The sequence below is a fragment of the Columba livia genome, chromosome 2 (assembly GCF_036013475.1).
Source record: "Columba livia isolate bColLiv1 breed racing homer chromosome 2, bColLiv1.pat.W.v2, whole genome shotgun sequence".
Taxonomy (NCBI): domain Eukaryota; kingdom Metazoa; phylum Chordata; class Aves; order Columbiformes; family Columbidae; genus Columba; species Columba livia.
In genome coordinates, this window is record NC_088603.1 from 25,970,093 (window position 1) to 25,986,280 (window position 16,188).

The window sequence follows — 16,188 nt, forward strand, 5'->3', positions numbered from 1 at the left end:
CAAAATCTATTTTAGCTGTCCCAATTTCCCTTTAAAATACTGTTTGTCACAATTTATGTCTCTTTTTCAGCAGAATTTGTATGCCTAGTTGACAGACAAGTAATTACATTAATGGATGTGCCACGTTTTCTCACTGGAAGGCTCTACAGCAAGATTGTTTGCCTTTCCAAAAACATTTTTTTAGCTCTGTCTCAGAAGTTGTTGTCCTGATGAAGCAAAAATTGAATACAATTCTCTGGTCTGTGTTGTCTTGTTTTAAAAAATCATAGTAACACCCTTGACTCTAAAATTGATTTTCTGGTTGTATTTAGTTGTATCTGGTTGTATTTTGTAAACATACTTCAAACACTCACATTCAGTCCACAAACCATGTATATCTTGCATCCCTGAAAAGCAGCTACTAAATTTTTCTATAGTGTTATTTGGGGGTATTCTCCTAACCGGCTTCAGTTTGGTTTGTATGGTGGTTTACAGAGTCTGTTGCCTACCTAGTAATTTTTTTCTTCCAAGAAAACCTCAACCAACATCTTCTGCTTACTTCTGTCTCTCCAATCAGTACTAAAACCATTTTACAAGGGCATGTGCCAAGGAAGCATCAGATGAAGGACTTGTAACTTCAGAGGAAGGTCTAATTTTTGTGATTTTGATATTTTAAGATGTTTTGCTCTCAACTTACAGGACCGCATGCTGAAAAGTAAGGCTAGTAAAGGACTGCCTGGGTTGAAAGTGAATCACTCCTGGAATATTTGTAGGTTTTATTGATATAAATTGATGTGAGCAGAAGTGACTAGACGTTATAGTTAACTGTTAAGTCACACCATGAGCTGAAGAATATCCAGGGCATTGCATGTTGAAGTAAGCTTACGAGTAGCATTAAGAACTACCAATTATACACAGCTCTGACAAAACTGCCCTTGAGGTGTTAGATTATAAACAGTCTGATAGGTATTTAGCTGGTCTAAGTGAAAATATCCAAAGAGGGGAAGTACCTTTTTCCAAGAGTTTTGAATGCTTTTGAAACCTCAGGGCTACCTTATAAATAAACATCAGGGAAAAATACTTTTAGAAAACTTCTACATAAATCACTGTGGTATGAGAGCTGGCAAGAGCTGCTGGCTCTCAGACACTCTGTTAACTCATGGCTCCTCTCTGAACCCGCTTAAGTGTTGGATTTACTCCCATTTTTCAGTATTTCTATAGGTTACTGCTATGTTTCTCTGACAATAAAGCTTCTCAGCAATGAGCACTAACCTAGTGTGAAAACTCGTTCATGTAGATATGTCCAAGAGAATGCTTATCACAACATGCAGCCTATGACTGGGCTGCCAATGCAGTTTGTAACTGTGCTAACCTGTACCAAAACACGTCAGCAGTGTTTTTTTTTTCATGAGATCTGTTTATCCTTTCAACAGAGTTCTCCAGGAAACTGCCTGCCTTGTCTGTTCTGAAAGCTGTGTCTTTGCTGTGTCTTCAGTCAGCAGAGCTACAGGAGACATCACCAGATACGTGCAAAATGAGACACACATCTCTCTCCTGGACAATAGCTTTGGTAACAACAGTTATATATGCCATGGGCTGCATGGAGGGTCTATGTCCTTTGCTGCTCCCCAGTCCTCTGTAACACCAAATCTGAATTGCCAGTATTCACTTTGAGTCCAAGAAGCTCACTGTGGTCTCTATGCTGCCCACAATGACAGATCTTCTCCCCATATTGACCAGTTTCCAAATGACTATATTTGTGCTTTCTCCTGTCCTGTGTCTTGTGTCTGGGGAAAAATGACTTACCAATAACACCCTCCCACTGACCCTACTGCTCTTCTGCAGATCACTCCTTCAAATTCTTTCCTTTGCTTCAACATTTTTAAAACATCAGGAACTTCATATTTCCAATACTAGCATCTGTCATGGTGACCAGCACTATCTCCCTGGTTTCCTGAACTCCCTGGCTGTCTGTACTTGTCTCTCTATGGTGCTGAGAACAACGATGAGAGTGACACCCACACGACAGCATAACACAGAAACGATAACAACATCATAAAATAATGGATGAGCAGTTAAAATAAAAGCATCTATTGAGGGAGCTGAGGGAAAAAAAGAAAAAGCTTAGCTGTTCGGCTTGACTCAGTAGCAAGTGGACAGCACAGAGCAGAGGACAAGCATAAAAGGAATATTTATGGAAGGATGACTGTATGATGCACAGATTACAGGTATGTGCTCTGATGGGAGAACTGGCACTCCCCATATTTTTCTGGGGGAAGGTGGGTTCTTAGAAACATTGTGAGACTTGTTGACTAAGTTGACTCTTTGTATACAGTCCTCTTGCTACTACCTAGTAATGATTTCTGGCTACAGAACTCAGGCTTGAGCACCATGTGCAAGTATTTTTGTAAGCAGACACTGCTACAAGCCTGCCTCTGCATCACAAGCGGAATTGTGCCCTATGGTCCTTTCAGTGCGAGTGCAGGGTGTAGGGACAAAAGAGATGTGCTTCGTGTCAAGAAGTACAGTAGAAGGCTACGGTCAAGCTGTATTATAAAATGGAAATTCACGTAGAAAAGAAAAAAGGTGTATGAATGAAAAGCAACGAATCAGATGTCTCCTCAGATTGATTTGTGTTACCCTAGAGGCCCAAAGTGTCTGAGATTTCAGACTAGGACTGGCAGGGAGGACATGATATCTACAGAAAATCTGTACCTTTCTGGAGGGGCAGCACCTGGCCAGGGTATACCAGGACATCTGACTTAGTGCTAGATAGGACTTGTGCAACGAACAATAGACTTGCTTTCTCTTTCTAGACCTCAGTTTTGGGCTTTAAGGAAACTGGACGTTTTACAGAAAATGTAGATCTTCCTGTGAAATTACTTTGACAATGAGGTTTTTAATCCACTAGTATGCATCAATTATCATCATCTTTGATGGCTGCAGTTTTCATGTACTAAATATTAAAATGCAGTTTCAGGATGTGTTGATTTTTAACTGAACAAAATAAATATACTGAACATGGCATCCTATGTTTGTATGCCCAGTCAAAAAGTAACATATACTCACTATCACTTTTTATGTCCCTTGATATCTTCCATTTTGTTCAGAAACTTTAAAAAAAAAACAAACAAAAAAACTATTTTACTGTAGGATAATCATTTAAGTCACTTCACCGAGGTTGCTGGATGTGACAAGTTACTTCCCTGACAAATGCCAGGACTATTAAATGCTTCCTCATTTAGCAATAGCTGTAGAAATGGGAAGCTTAGCTTCACACAGGTTTAAGCAGGGGTTCAGGCAGCTGACTTAACAGATTGCTTTAGGGACCCAACATTTAATATAAAGGTAATTTGTATTTTGGTTTCTTTGGCTCTGAGTGTATCAGTGTGTGTACAGAAGTGGCAGAGAAAGGGTGAGAAACTCAAGAAGAAATTCAGAGCAGGTGCGATGATGGTGACCTGGAAGCAGATGAAAAACAGAGAGAGAGTGAGTGGCTAATTTTTGGGGATTAGATGTGGCTGAAGGAGGCATGGAATTAATAGCAAAGGGTCTGCCTTGCTGTGTCCATGGAAAGAGGGGTAGGTACAGAGTAAGTTTGCTTTATTAAAACAATTAAAGCTGTTTGATAAACTAAACAGCTGTGGACGGTAATGGAACTGAATAGAAATTCATAAACCACAGGCTACAAACTGAGGCTGGCTGTTTCTAAAGAGAGTGAGGGAATGAATGCTGATCTCCCCATAATTTTAGAAAATAAAAATTTAAATATAAGAGCGAGGTTGATGTCCTCTAACTTTACCCAGGCGAAGTCAGAGTCCATCAATAATGTCTAGAAATGTCACTTCGCTCTCTCTTCACTGACTGTGAATGAAATTTAGCTGTTTAACAGACTAGATACAAAATAAAGTGAACAGAGAGCTAAAGCGAGGTGAAAATAAATCTCAGATGTGTGCCTCTTGCATATCTAGAAGGATGATATAAATTAGTAATATCCTCTGAATGGAGGAGTTTCATTCAGTCTGGCAAGGACTGATGGATTATATTTCTGTGTAAAGGGCCATTACTTTGGATTTTTTTTTTCCAAGTTTCACTGTTGTTTTTGTGATGTAAATATAAAGAAATAAATCAACCTAGTCACTGTCTCTGCATTGTCACACTTTGGTTTGTAAGAGGCAAGCATTAGGAAAAAGTGAGTAATGATGGTAAACTTGCAGGCTGTCTTTAACATTTGTGAAAATATCCTTTGGGAAATAAATTTTGAAGAGTTGGTGGACATTGGATGGTATATGCCACAAAATGACAAGGACAAAATTAGACAATGACTTGCTGCTGTCTGTATGCTGTTTATGATGCTCTGACATGAATATAGAAAATGCAGCAACAAAATGCGAGCATTGTACTCGCCTGGAAGCTGTGGGGTACAGGTTGGGTAGGATGGGTGGTGAGTCTCCACTGTCACTTTTGCTGCCATGAAAGTGTCCTGGGTCACATATTGGTAAAGCATGGACTGTCTCTTTAGGATTTTCAAGCCAGCATTTTTATTTGCATACACATTGAAATACTGATAAAATTCCCAGTCACGTGGCTGCATGCAAGGCCTTAATTACTGTGAGATTCTAACAGCCACTTTTGCACATAGGACAGTGACTCACAACCTGTAAAATTTATTTCTGGCAGGACAGTACATTGCGTTTGCCAGGTCTTACGGTTACCTGCTCAGTAACATGATGACCTGTGTCCTGGGATGTGCTGCTCAACACACACAGGCAATTGGCCAAATATGCCAGGGTGGTGGGGAATGTCAGCAGGGAGGACGCAGAACCTGAGTGACCAGGGTGAGGGACATCTCAGTCCAAAGCTCTTCTGGCCTTCACAAATGGGAGTGCTGCTGAGTTGGGCATGGCTTGTTGTGAACAAAGGCACAAAATTTAATGTCATAGCAGAGGCAAACATGTGTGAAGGGTGTCCTGTATCAGTCCTGATGGGCAGGGAATAATGTAGGCAGCTTCTTCCTTTCCTCTGTCTGGGTGCAAGCACAGGAATGAGCTCGCTGAATTAGAGAAGTCCAACATGGGGTGAGTCTCCTGTCAAATGGCAGCCTTCAGGAGGAAAGAGTTATAAGAAATTATTGTCGTCTTTAAGAAGCTCCCAGTTTATGTGATGAAACTCGTGAGAGGAAGGCAGATCTAACAGAAAATTTGAAAATGCATTATTTGACCCTGAGACAGAGGGAACAGGGAAAAATTTCTTCTAACAAATTAGAACCACCTGAGATTTCTTCCCCCTACATTATAAAATAAATTATTCCTCCCAGGCCTTTCAAAAGATGGTGAGAAAATAAAATTAGTAAATATTACTTTTTACATCAAATTTCAATCTTTCAACCTATTTTTATAAGAAAAATATTTGCTGGAGTAAGCAGTTCTGGAAGATTGTTGCATGATTTGTTTTTCCTTATTGTTACATGGCATTTCTGCTCTGCAGGTGTCAGACAGATGAAGTAAAATTGTCTCTCATTTCACCAAATAGCTTTTGAAAATAGGATGATGAAAAAAAAAAAGAATATTTCACAGGATTGAGATCCCTAGAAAAAAGCTCCATATTTAGCAGAGTCCCTCAAGATTTCCCAGAGAAGTCTTTGGACAATTCTTGAGGTCTTTCCTTTGCCTGTTATATTAAGTTACTTTTCTGTTAACTTTAGGGAACATTTTATGTGAAGCATAAGGACTGCAGCCCCTACCCAAAGGCCTCAAAAGTCTGCAACAGGTCAAACCCTAAAAGTCCTGCTACTTGTGTCCTCCATTTAATGTCACTGCTGAAGTCAGAGAGAACTTAGTACCTCCTTGAACTCAGTAAAGACTTCAGGACGTGAACAAGTTCAATTTCTTTCATTTGGCTCTAGGTAGGGAAAGCATGTTTTACAGCACAACCACTGGATTTCGAAAAATAATAATTAGGGCCTCACTTCAGTGAAACACTTGGGAAAGTGCTTAGCTAAACTTTGAATAGGGAAGTGTTTTATGGCTACTACATTGTTTATCTGAACAAAACTATTTTATTTTCATTCATTTTAAATGGTCACCTTCTTTCTATGGTGAGATCAGTTTTCAAACCTGTGACTTCAGACATAACGAACAAAGAAATGAATAGGGTGGGTGTTCAGAAGAGGAATTGAGGTTATCTGAGTATTTTTCATCAACTACCTTTTGTTTACCTAAAAAAACAATGGTCTTATTTAGCTTAAAGGTTGTAGCTGTATCATTTTTCCTTATAGTCAGAAAGAGTCTTGCTACACCAAGGGAAGAGCCTTCACAGGGTTTAAACAGTTGGGGAAGCTGGAAGATGTCCACTTGTGCTGTTTGTTGCTAGAGCGATCAATCTTGATCAGAGCTGGCAAACATATCAGGCTTTTGTACCACTGTCTGAGATAATATTCCTCACTGATTGAGTGAAAAAGCCATTCGGGAAAATTTCTCGGAGAAAAAATCGACAGCTTTTTCTCTTCACCCTATTAATTAAAATTGCCACATTCTGCCTGTCAATATGTCCTTTGAAGGCAGTGGAAAAACAGAGAGCTGATTTTTGCCCAAGGAGGTATTAGTTCCAAAAGCAATGTAGTTCTGTACTTGCAGTCCTAAGGGTCTGTCCACTTGGCTGACTGCAGAGTCAGAAAACCAAAACATTTTTCCTACACCTTGTCATCGAGTTTATCTATAAATGATCCAAAGACGGTAAACTTTCCCTATTCTCGGTAACTTTTGTGAAGCATATCAGATGTGCAAGGCTTCAGAGAAAACTATAACTTGTCCTTAAAATGCCCTTCTGTTTTCGTTTATCCTATTGGTTACGGAATAGTTATTAAGGCTGTTTGTCCTGGTGCAGTGTTCTTCTCACACAGGCACCAGAAGATATGTTATCCTCTGGTGTAAGCTAGAACAGAATAGGAAAGAAATGGGTGACTGAATATGAAACTGAAGTAAAAAGGAATTTTATTCCTTTCGTTGAGGTCCTCCCCACTTGGACCCTTAACCCTCCCCATCCTTGTGCCCCTGATCCTGCACCGCTTCATTTATAGGTAGACCTGTGGCCCTGACTATAGCTGAGGCTGAAAATAGCCCTACTCTCTGCAGGCAGATCACAGGTCAGAAGAAAATGTCAGGGGATGCTGCCACAGAAGCAGCTGGATCAGGAACCACACCACTCATGTGAGCCTTGGGGTCTCTGGTGTTTTAGTTACAGCCACTACTCTGGGGATGAACTGGGAAGCAAGAGCTTCTGCATGCCAGTTCAAGAACCCTCATTATTAGTATTTTTCCTAATGCTAACAGTTAGTGTTGAACCAAGTGTGTTTTTTTTTCTGAAGTAAAAGGTGTTGCAAGGAAAGGGGTAATTCTACTTTGTAAGACACCTGTGTTTGTATCACAAGCCCTCTCAGTGTCTGGCCAAATGAAACCTCCAAAAGCGTATATTTCTCTTCGCCTAGCCATCTGATTTTATTCTTTCTGCCTGTGGAATTACTTGTTCATTTGTCTTAAAGGCAGGGGAAAAGTTGTCAAAATTTTCTTAAGAATAATCGAGCTCTTAAAGTAATGTTAAAAAGCCTCAGAAGATTTTTTTTTACTGGTGCAGAGGTGCTGGTTTTCTTTGCTAAAAGAAAATGAGATAATTATAAAAGCAGTTTTAAATCTGTTCTGCTGAAGACAAGGTAGTGTATACTCTGCTGCAGCATCCACACGTGGATGTTCTTGCCAAGTCTGAAACAAACCTGTGCTGACAATTCGATCATCTTGTCCATCTGGTTTTCTGCTTGCACTGCTCCATCAAAAGCATGTTGTGTTGCTGGCTCCGAAAACCCTGTCAGGTTTATGAGGAGATACTGGTCCAAGGTGTACCCGAGAGAGCTGTGGAGATTTCAGATAAAATCACTGGGATCCTGTGGGGATGTGACACCTCACAGATGCCTCTTATGTGCCAGCAGACAACAGATGGTATGTATTTCTTGTCTTAAATAAAGCTGCAACAGCAGGATGAGATTGAAGCACTAAATGTTGTTTAGTTAAATCAGAGAATCTACTACTTTTATTACTTCTTGACACCTTAGATTTAAGCACCTTTGCTCAGGTGGTACAACTGCCTTCTGGACCTTACAAACTCTCTGTTGGGCATCTCCTCGCTACAGACCACTTCACAGCCCACAGGGTAAAATACCAAACCATTTCCTCCACTCCGGTCAGGCTTGTCTCTGAAGCAGCAGATATCAGGGCCGGGGGTGACAGTGCCAGGCTCTGCCTCACTGCCCCTCTCAGCAGCTCCCACCAAACTGCTGTAGACTGCAGGTGATGAAGCAAAGGGCTGGAGGTCATGGTCAGCTCTTTTAAGTGCCTGTGTGGCACAGTGCAGCTCTACTGAAGGAATCAGGGCTCTGAGTCTGAGCAAAGATAACTCACGGTGCTTTTCCTGCCCTTTCCTGTCTGTCCCACTGATTCTTAGAGTTTTGCCTCAGGGACTAGCTGACACTATACACCCATGTGTGGGTCAGCGGGGATGAGAACGACTTTTGTAGTCTTGTTAGTGAATCACAACCTTAACCCTTTTTGAGCTGATGTGAGTTACCTGTGAGACCAGAAAGCAGTTCTGATGCATTGTCAGGATGTGTTCCCAGCTCTGCTCCAGCTCCTGCCTATTGTCGGCGCTGCACTACATTGGGCCACGTGCATCAGTCCAGCCATCGTGCAGATCATGGTGCTCCCTGCTCTAACATACTTTTGAATGAGTTTGCAATCTGCTCACTCTGCTTCATTTTAATGAAACTTTGAATTACTGTGAGACTTGACCTTCACCTCAGGTGCAGTGCTGCTATCCAAGCCTCTTTTTTTTCCCTCCGGCAATACTTAACACATTGCAGTACAGCTGTGGAGTTTGGATCCTCATGTAGTCATCTCCAGCATGCAGAATATGTGCTTACCATGTCCTTGGTTGGCTTGTTGGGAACAGGAGTCCAGGCAAGGAAATTCATCTCCAAACCCCAAGTGGGTATGAACAAAGGGAAAGTGGCTTGGATGCAACACTCCATGTGTTTGGAGTGTATTTCTTTCCTATGAGCAGTTTATTCCAGATCGTTTTACAACACATCTGCATCCTCTTCTGCCAACATGCTGCTTTGAGGCTGTGCCCATGAAATAAAATACTTTAATTTTTATGTGTGCTTTTATTTCTTTACAAAAACTGCAATGCAGGTTTTTTCTTCCCTCATCTCTTTTGTACCACTGGTACTTTTCCCTGATGGCAACCAGAAGCCTTACATAAGGCAGCCTTACATAAGGCATGGTTCAACCACCAAAAAGAAATACATATATTATATAGAAATGTAACATCATTATATCATAATATAATAAAATATCAATATATAATATATAAATACATATCATACCAATATGATATAATGCAATATAATGTAATGATACTATATATTATGTCATCCCTGGGGCACCCTTCAGAGCAGATGTCCCCAGTGCAGACTCTCTTGAGTATTTGACCTATGAAATCATAGCTCTTTTAAGGTGAATCCAAATCTGGAAATTCTAACTACAGTAATACAAAGTTGCTAATAACTTCTGGGAAAAAGCCCCAAACCTCCTGTACTTTCCTTTCAAAGGCCTGGACGAATATATTTTTTTTTTATTCATACAAAACAATTTTTTTTTTTTTTTTTAATTTTCATGCTAAGTACATTTTCGTGGTGGATATTGCGTGTTTTGCAACCAGAGATAAAATACTATTTATTGGCTTCCTTTGCAAGATTTCTGAATAAAAGTAGTTGCTACTGTTTATTTTCGTGAAATGATGAGATTATTTTTTTCCATTTCAATTATAGATATTTGGAACCTACAACCAACATAATTATTGTATTAGCCTTCTAACATTTGGTTTGGAGTTTTCCAGTTTGGTAAATTGATTGAAAATATGTTAATAGAATATGCTTTTCTCTTACAATTTTTAATGTAATTTTATAGCAAAGTATAATGACTTTTGCTTCTACAATTACTTATTTTGTTCTATGTCATTGGCACATCTGGCAAAATGACTCAAGGAAAAGGACAAGTGTACATATTCCTTGAACCTAATTTGTCAGAAAATTCATAGAATACTCACTATCAGTTAAAATATTGATAGTGATTTGGGGGTCTGAAGGGTACTTTCCCTAAATCAGAAGCAGCAAAAGTGCTTTCAGCTCAGTCTAAGACCTGAACTGACAGAGATTTGACTTCATTCTGACCAGAAAAATGATATATTTCTGTATCAGCTGTGAAGGCAGTAACATCTGGCAGAATGAAGAGTAGGCAACATGGGAATAATAATTTTCTTTTAGAGCCTTTCCATCAATCTTTTTGGTTTCAGTGCTTGGAGGCTGCACTAATTTTGGTCCTATCAGCCTGTTCTGAATCTTCAGTGAATGTATAATATGGCTGTTACACGGAGACATGTTTCAGTCAGTCTTAAAGTGGGATTTGCATCTGCCTAGAATTTAACACCAAAACTCCTGAAAATGGAGACAGTAGAAAACTGCAGACAGCCAATTAATGAAATAGATAATTGAGAGGGTCAGTCCATCAGACTGAGTCTCAGCCATTCTCAGCTCGTTGTTTTGATCATCAGCTGCAGTGGTGTAAAATTCCAGTGCATCAGTGTTGGAGAAACCAATAGATTTTCATTTGTGAGTCCTATTTTGTGGAGGTTGGCAGTCGTGATAGTTTGGAACCGTAGGTCTGAAAACATAACTAAAAGGTTTGTAATTAGAACAATTGCTTAAGTTTCCATGTCCTAATGAATTTCTGGAGACTGAGGTCTTTTGCAATAAACTATAGAACATTTATGTTAAAAGTCAGACCAGATAATTTCCAGACTTCATGTTAGTGGAAAATGGAGAATGACTTGTTTGTTGAGGTTTTCAACTGGACAAAAAAGAAAAAAAAAAAAAAAAAAAGAGGTTTTGAGAAATGACAGGATGACAGGAAGGCCACATTTGATTTTCAGGGAGAAAAATGTGTTTCCAAATCCTTCCTGTTATATTTCTGCCTGTCTTCCAGATAAACACATAACAGGTGTTCCCTTCCTCTTTGTTATATGGTTTTTCAGGTCTGAAAGCCTATGAAACCTTTCTTCTCATATTCTCACAGCATCCAACCCATATAATTATGGTATAAAATACCCTCAAAAGCTGAGCTTGAACATTAAAGTATTAAACAACAAACACCTCAAGAGAAGTAGAGTTTTCATTTTTTTGCACTTTTCTCCATGCTCCTCTTCTGCCAACTCATCTTCTCTTTGACAGGTGACATCAGCTCTTGCCTTCTGCCATCTCCCTCAGCTCTACTGGTGTGAAGTGTGTTTGTCTCTTCCAGAGCATAACTGAAGAAGAATGTCCACATATTCAACCTTCAGGATGAAGGAAATTCAACACAAGAAGTGTTTTCATACTGCATTTTCTCTGGAAACCAAGCCAATGACAGGGTCTTCCTTTTCCCCTTCTTTTCCTGTATTGCAGTTTACCATCTCCTCACTGCCTCACTGCACTTTCCTCAACAAAATCTATGAACTGTTTGAGGTAGATGTAGGAAAAAACAAACAAACAAACAAAACAGAATGGTTTTGGAGGTGTGGTGTTGTTGTGTTTTGTGGTTTTTTGTGTGTTTTGTTTGTTTGTTTGTTTGTGGTTTTGTTTGTTTGTTATCGTTTGGTTTGGGTTTTTTTAGAGAGAAAATAATGAAAATTCATCCTGGTGATGTAGAAATGGCTCTTGATCTCAGAGAGGGAGGAGTGGAAACACTTAAGGTACTTCCATAAATGAGCATTAGTCTGGTTAGTAACAAATGCTGTTCTACCTGAATAAGGAATCTGGCCTAAGAGAAGGTAGGAATAGATTAATGCACATCAGAATTAAATAGTCAACATACTTGGACCCCCAAGACAAAAATATGACACTGTTTAGTTCATGAAAGATTACACCCCCCTGAGTAAGGCACTGTGAAAAAATGTCAGAGGAATTAATTAGTAAGTGAGAGATTTTAAAAAACTAAAAACAAAAACAAAAACAACACCCCCCCAAAAAAACCCCACAACACTAAATAAAAAGAATAAACATGCTATAGACAAGAAGGTCAAGAAGCCAAGTGGCCCTACTGATGTGCATGGTCTCATGATTTTCTGACACTCTCAAACCACATTTTGACTGAGTCAGTTGTAGCAGAGAATTAGGTAGACAATGAGAGTTTTGTGAAATATAGAGGTGAAGGAATGAAAAAATGTGCAGTAAGAAAAGATGTCAAAAAATCTGAGTCTGGTTTAAATTTTGCATTTTGAGTTCTGAGCAAAAATGCAACTACAACACCTATATTCTACTGCCATAGTCCACCATGGCTCCTGGTTAATCCCACTTTCTTCTTAGTTCCAGTTGTAACATTGTATTTTGCACATTGTAGTTTCCATCTTGGAAATTAGTGTTTAATATTTCAGCTGCTTCTGATTTGACCACACTGAAACTTGACTTTACTGCTTACTCAGATGTATTTCCCAAGGAATCCAGTGATTTGTATTTTTTAAAGTGCAATAAAAATAGCAAACCTCTGTTGATTTCAGATATTGTTTTCCAAGTTACTATATCCAACACAGCTTGGTTTTGAGAAACTTGAAATGTGCAGGAAAATTGCTCTTGGTTCTTGTCTATTCTGGATCACTCACGGCTAACACACCAATGGTGGAGATGGATTCCAAACCTAAAAAAAGCTGATGGAGATTAGCGAGGACTTTTACTGCTGTAGCTCTTGCCAGTGGAGGACAAAACAACACTTTTCATGTGAAGCAGAATGTCCCTAGTGAAATCAGTCTGAAAAAGGCAAATGGATGGAGGCTTTGCAGCATGAAGCAGTGGGAATTTTTAAAGGCTTTCACTAGAGGGAAGAGTTTGGCCTTTTAGGAGAATAAAGTGGCTATTTGGTGGGAGCAGTCAAGGGCTATAGTCACAATAGGGGTACGGATCTGTTATGAATCCATCCTGCTATGGCGGATTATTTGGGATGTTATTTTAAGCTTAGACTTGCAGAAGTATTCACTGCCTTGCTCCTATGCCATTAAGGATCAGAGTCTTGCATTGGAGATATTACTATGACATAATGTTGATAACATCTTTCATGCTGTGCCACATGGCATCGTGAAAATGTGAGGTACTTTTCAGGATGAATGGTACAGATATTTGAGCTACCAGAGACAGTAGGACTATTTTCTAAGCTTGACCCCATCCTCTAGTGTATTTGGAGAATTCATGTTACTAAATACATTTGAAGAGCTAGGCATTCCCTATTCCTGTAACACGTAAAAGATTTCATGCCCATTTTTCATGTCTCTGCCACACAGTCTGAACACTAACCACCCGTTACCCATGATCTTGAAATCCATATAAGCAAAAATGTTTGATTTTGTTTTGTTTGTTTGGTTTGGTATTATAAAATTCATTCACATTCAAGAGTCATTTGTGAAAATCAGTAATATCTCTCACTAGAGAAGAACCTCAGAGCAATACCTGAAAACAGTAGAGAAACATACAAAATTCTCTGTGAAGCAGAGTGGTTTTCAGTTTTGAAATGGAGTGATCATCTTTGGCTGTTGCTTTTAAACTGCAACGATGCATACAATTATTCTGCATTTAAAATCAGAACTACTAGCAATATGATGGAAAAATATTGGTAGGGATGAAGTCTATTTGGATGAGCAATATCATGAATGCTTTGTTACCAGAAGAAATAAAAATCAGCCCTCCAAAATTCAGGTGAACATTTGAGGCTTGTAGGGGAGTTCCCCCATTGAAAATGAGATATTGCAAACCAGTAGTTATTTGTTATCACATATTATTCTGTGATGGAGTGACTACATCAGTGGACAAAGGAAGAGCTGTGGATGCCATCTATCTATACTTCTGTAAAGGCCTTTGACATAGTCCCCCACAACATCCTTCTATCTGAATTGGAGAGATATGGATTTGATGGGTGGACTGTTCAGTGAGTAAGCAATTGGTTGAATGGCCACATCCAGAGGGTAGTGGTCAATGGCTCAATGTCCAGATGGAGACTGGTGACAAGTGGTGTCCCTCAGGGGTCTGTGCTGAGACCAGTACTGTTTAATATCCTCATCAATTACATAGATGGTGGAATCAAGTACACCCTCAGCAAGTCTGCAGATGACACCAAGCTGAGTGGTGCAGTTGACATGCCTAAGGGACAGGATGCCATTCAGAGGGACCTGGATGAGCTTGAGAAGTGGGCCCATGCAAACATCACGGGGTTCAACAAGGCCAAGTGCAAGGTCCTGCACCTGGGTTGGGGCACAGGCTGTAGGATGAAAGCACTGAGAGCAGTTCTGCACAGGACTTGGGACTTGGTTCAACAGTTTTAAACTAAAAGAGAGTATATTTAGATCAGCTATCAGGAAGAAATTTTTTACAATAAGGGTGGTGAAACACTGGAACAGGTTGCCCAGAGAGGCAATAGATGTCCCATCCCTGGAAACATTCAGGGTCAGGTTGGATGAGGCTCTGAGCAACCTGATCTAGTCAAAGATGTCCCTGGTCATTGCCAGAGGGATTGATATAGAGGGCCTTTGAAGGTCCCTTCCAACCAAAACTATTCTATGATTCTATGATTATCAAAGACGACAGTTAAGTCCATATCCATCAGTTCTGAGTTTGTCTAATATCCTTAATATATCTCCCAAGACAGACACTCAGGATCTCCTGGGGCCGTCTGTCCCCCAGATGAGGAAGGACTTTCTAATTCTAAGACAGAAATGTGTAACTGCTAATTGAAACCCATTAGACTTGTAATTTATCCAAACAATATGAAAAAAGGTTTTTCCCCCCTTTTTCTTTGCAGATACTGTTTAGGTGCAGAAGGCTTCATTAAATGAGAGCAAGACATACTTGATGCCAAAAAATCATTTGTTTCAAAGTTACATTTGTCAGCCCAAGGAAGCTGATGGGTAGTGATGCTCCAGCATCTCCTGAGCAGCTTTATAAATCACCGAGCAGAATAGCAAATACAACCATATTCAGGAGGTGCCACTGAAAGATTTCATCTGTTGGATGAATGAAAACATTCTTAGGATATGCTTGACTGCCACCGTGCCTCATGCATGTCTAATTGCCTAATGTTATTTGTGCATATTGACCACTGGTGATGCTTTTTCTAATAATATACATTGTTCTGGGCTGGGACACTTTTCTCTTCCACTGTCTTCATGTGCTAGCTGGCTGCTGCAGCTCATCTGCATTGCTTTAGAAGCAGGTCTCGCTTGGCAGGTTGACAAAATCTCTGCCAAATTGAATTCTGCTGAAGAGCTGGTGGTTTTGAATGTTATAGAACCAGTTTGGGAAAGGGCTTTGGGGTTTTGTCTTTCTGAGGACTGCTGACATTCACAGACAGTGTAGGGATGCTTTGCCTAAGTCTGTTTTGCCTTTGTGCCAACAGAGGTGTCATCGTGATGTGAAGGAGACTTTAACTTTCTTGCTGACTTTGTCACTGGTAGTACCCACAGTGTTTTTCAGTGTTCTCTTGTTGCCCAGAAAGAGGCAGTTTTATAGCAGAAGTTGAGAAAATGAATACCAAAAGGTTACTAGCAAGGCATACAAATAGTACTGTGTGTGTTGTATGCATTTGATATGCTCATCCTTTTTTTTTTTTTTTTTAATATATACTAATATATAGATGGGCCTAATTAATGGAGAAGGGCTCAGTTCTCTCAGCTACATGAGACATTTAAAAAATATGAGCAATTTAGTCAGGCCTTCTGCACCCCAACCCCTCCTCAGCCTAGTAGCCACCTTTAAGCAAACTAGTTGCTGGAGTGCAAGAGCTGAATCCACTCCCTGACCAACACTGCCTGAAATTGCATCACTTTCACCCTAGTCAGACAATTGGGACTATAAGTGTAGAGTCTATGTAGGTGTTTTGTATTATATGTGCATGTTTAAATATATGCATGTGTGTAGACTCTGAATGCTAGAGGGCTCCCTAAGACACAGCTCTCTCAGAAAAAAACCTGTTGAATATTTTTATTTCTAATACTTCAGAATGTTTTAAGTATTTTGAAAAATTCACTAACTACAGGGAAGAAATTGGTTATCTCATGGTTAAGCACTATTGTGAAGAAAGAGATTTT